Source organism: Triticum aestivum, chromosome 3D, assembly GCF_018294505.1.
Source record: "Triticum aestivum cultivar Chinese Spring chromosome 3D, IWGSC CS RefSeq v2.1, whole genome shotgun sequence".
Taxonomy (NCBI): domain Eukaryota; kingdom Viridiplantae; phylum Streptophyta; class Magnoliopsida; order Poales; family Poaceae; genus Triticum; species Triticum aestivum.
Window position 1 is genome coordinate 476,382,334 of NC_057802.1, and position 3,997 is coordinate 476,386,330.

Genomic DNA, 3,997 nt, shown 5'->3' on the forward strand with positions numbered 1-3,997 from the left:
GTAGACTACATATACGAAAACGGTGAAGTACATAAGACGGAAGAACCACTCGCCGTGTTCCAACAAGGGCACCGTCGACTTCGGTGTCACGGCGACGTAATCGCCGGCGTCGGGGTTCTCCATGCCGGCGCCCATCCTTCGTCTCCGATGCTTTGCAAGGCGGCTACTAAGTCGACTTCGTTAGTAGTATAGTAGATCGCTTCTACTCCCTCTGTTCCGAAATGTAGGTCGTTGGGGTTTTTTTAGTTCAACTTTCGTCTAGTAACGAAATATCGACACTTTCCAATTTTGCCCCCCGCGTCACTCCACTCGCTCGCTCACCGCCCAGCCGCACTGCCCGCGCTCACTCTCTCCCACTCGCCCAGCCGCACTAGCCGGCCTCCCCGTCGCTCGCCGGCCTCCCCCCTCTCCCCGTAGCTCGCCGGCCTCCTCGTTGCTCGCCGGCCTCCCCGTCTCCCCGTAGCTCACCGGCCTCTCCCTCTTCCACCGCCACTTCTCCACCACCCCGCCTCCACTCACACCCCGGAGGTAAACAAATTCCAATCTTTTGCGCCGGCGACGAGCTTCTACTCCACGAAGGTGTGGATGTGCATGTGCTAGCGCTGGATCTGGGCGACAGAGGCATGGATGTGGAGCGGCACCCGAGCGGCGGATCTGGAGCGGTGCCGGAGCGGCGGAGCGGCGGATCTGGAGCGACGTCGTCGTCGTCGTGGAGTAGCTGCTTCCTCCCGCGGTAAGTACTCCTGGTAGTCTTTCTTCCTGCCGGTCGATTTGTTTGATCTGAAACAGTTGTCTCTTTTGCTTGGTTGGTTGGATACCAAACAGTGAAACTGGAGAACGAGAGGGAGGGGCAGATGATGGCCGCCATCATGGATTTGAATCTTCTGTTCTTACATTGCTGTAGTACTGGCTGCAGTCTTGCTGTACAATCACTTGGTAAACATCTTGCTCATGTACTGCTAGTTTCAGTTAACTGTTCATGTTAACCATCTTGCTCATGGATTTATTCCCTTTTCTTCATTGATGTACTGTTAAACATCTTGCTCATGTGGTCATCTTGCTCAGAGGAATTCAAGGCCTGATGCGTCCTTCTGGGAGCCATGGCTACTTCTTCCTGTGCCCTGCGTCAGGTATGTACTCCTACTTCCTTGCTTGTGTGAGCATTACTGAATTTCTTAGCCCTTTAGCATGACTGAATTTATGTCAGAGATTTCCAGCAAGGATTAGTGCTTGAGCATGACTGAAAAATCATGCTCAAAGATTATTGCTTGTTGTGGTACTGGAGTACTCCACAAAATTGCATCATGTTGTACTCCAGCAAATTGCATCATGCCAAACAATGACGTTCCAGCAAGGATTAGTGCTTGCTGTAGTGTCTTGGAGTACTCCAGCAAATTGTTTAAACAAATTTGTTTGTCTGTATTGAAACTTTTGTTTGCATGCTTCTGAATGCTCTGATGAAAATACAGAGAAAAACATACAGTAAAATAACAGTAGCTACAGATCTGACAAATGGTGCAAATGCTTTGCTCTAGACACTAAGTTTTTACTACTCCAAGTAAATTAACTGAAACTTGTTGTTCAATCATTTGCTTGCTGTTCTTGTCAATAAATGAAACCTTTAACTAGATACTCCTTTCAGATAAGAGTAAATGAAACGTTTTGTTTAACTAAAACTAAATGAAAATTTTCCTTTAATAAAACCAAATGAAACTTTTCAGTTAATTAAAATTACTCCTTTAAATGAAATTTTAATTAATGCTTGCTGATCTGCAGGAGTAAACAAGTTGATTGGTGATATGTAGGAGCAGGACAAGCAAAACACTTTGTTTCTGAAAAATACAGAGAAAACATGTTTCAGTTTTTTGCTGTAGTTTTGCTTGCATCTGTGATTTTAGTTCTGTAAAAAACATTATCGTAAAGTATCTGTAAAATATCTGCTTTAGTTTCAGTAGTGCTTGCTTGGTTGCTTGCAGTAGTTTAGTGTAGAACTCTTGCTTGTGTTCTCTCCTACTCCTCTTGCTTTCTTACTCCTCTCCACTCTTCTCCAGATTGCACTAGTGAGGATTAGGATTGCAAGTGTAGCAGTATTATTAGAGTGCCCTCTTCTCTCTCCTTGCTCTCTTCTTCTCTTTCTCTTCTCTTCTCTTTCTTCTCTCTTCTCTATCTTTTGCCCTCCGGTACTGCCCTCTTGCAGTAGTACTCACTGTGTGTGGTCTTTAATTGTCACTCTAACAATTGTCTCTCTTCTTGCCCTCTTGCAGGAGTAGTTTAGTTGCTCTCTTCTCTCTTCTCTTTCTCCTGTCTTCCCTTTCTCTTCTCTTCTCTGCTTGCTCTTCTACTCCTCTTCTACTCTCTTCTCTGCCAGTTTTAGTGTAGGACTAGTGTAGGAGTACAAGCAACCTTCTTCTCATCTCTTCTTAGTCAATTAAACCTTTTCTGTTAATTAAACCTTTTCAATTCAGTAAATGAAAGTTTTCATTAAACCTTTTCTGTTAAATAAAAAAATTAGTAAATGAAAAGATGTTGCTGCTGCTGTTGTCAAACTATTGCTGCTGCTGCTGCTCTGAAACTACTGCTGCTGCTGCTGCCATACTCCACCTGCAGAAGAACCCAGCAGCTGTTGTTGCTGCTGCTGATCAGTATGACTCTAAACTCTGTTGTTGTTGCTGTTGCAGGAGAAGGAGCACGCCCAGGAGAAGAAGGATCGGGAGAAGGCCCTGAGGACCTGGGATCGCTGCTGCTAGATCTGGATCTGGGACCTGGGACTGCTGCTGCCGCGTGCTCCTTCTGGGAGACGAGGACCCTCCTTGGCGCCCCTGGATCGCTGCTGCTGGACGCCCCTGGATCGCTGCTGCTGGACGCCCCTGGATCGCTGCTGCTGGAGACGAGGACCTGGGCCTGGGAGCGCTGAGGAGAAGTAGGGGACCTGGGCCTGGGAGCGCCTGGGACCTGGGCGCGTGGAGGAGAAGCAGGGGCGGGCGGGCGGACGATGGCCTGGCGGAGAATTTCAAATCCTCGGATGGAGGAAGAAGACGATGGGGATACCGATTCATACTAGGGGCAGCGATGTAAATTCCACCGTTTTCACCTGGTCGGAACCAATCCTCCAGCGACCTATATTTCGGAACGGAGGGAGTATATGGTTGGATAGCCCTTGGACTTTGCCTACTATATATAATAATATCAGGATGCTTGGGCAGCTGATTTTTAGGAGTTTGTTATCTTTTGTTGCAATTCGCAAGCACGTCCAGGGACGGGGTTGCTACGGGAAAATTCCGGACTCTAGATGAGTTTTTTTTTCTTTTTTTGATTGGACTCTAGTTTTTTTTTTATGTATAAGAGCATCTCCAACACCGTCCATCAAAACGAACACCCCAAACATCCGCTTACACGTTTGGATGTGTCCATGGACAAACGTTCGTCACATTTCAAACATAAATTGAACAACCCGGACGAAAATTAAGAAACTTCGATACGTTACATGCAATCGGGAGGAAATCAGACAAGTTCAAACTAAATTACACGAGTTACCAGATGGAGATGGTGGCCTTGTACGCACGGCCTCCCAGGCTGGCGTCACTTCCGTCGTCATCCAGTCTGTCGCCATCACCACTGGAGTCGTTGTCGTCGTCCTTCCAGAGGCGGAAGGGCTCGTAGGGTCCGCAACAACCCTAACTAGTCGCCGCCCTACGGCTCACGGTGTTCGGCTTCCTTTGCCACGGACACCGCCTCCGTCCACCTGCCCCTGGCCTTGCCCTTCCACCGAGGAGAAGAGCGGTGCGCAGGGACTCGGCTAACCCGATTTGATGACCTGGTCCGTGACTGGGTTGTCTGCTCGGGCGTTTGTGGACGGTTTGGGGTGCCCGGCCATAGATGCTTTTACTCTTGCTAATGATTACACTATCACCAAGAAACTTTTCATCAAAAAATCGCCGACGCAAGGATAAAGCCATTTGTTTGTGAACACAAGCCGTACACAGTTAAAAAATGCACA

The 3,997-nt window shown here is 47.8% G+C and overlaps 1 long non-coding RNA gene across 1 annotated transcript; it reads left to right on the plus strand.

Annotated features, from left to right (window-relative positions):
• Positions 1–258: 258 nt before the first annotated feature.
• On the plus strand, positions 259–3,288 carry LOC123079796 (uncharacterized). Its single transcript, XR_006438111.1, has 4 exons — positions 259–733; positions 826–936; positions 1,066–1,130; positions 2,679–3,288. It is a non-coding gene; the product is annotated as an uncharacterized lncRNA (long non-coding RNA).
• Positions 3,289–3,997: the final 709 nt, after the last annotated feature.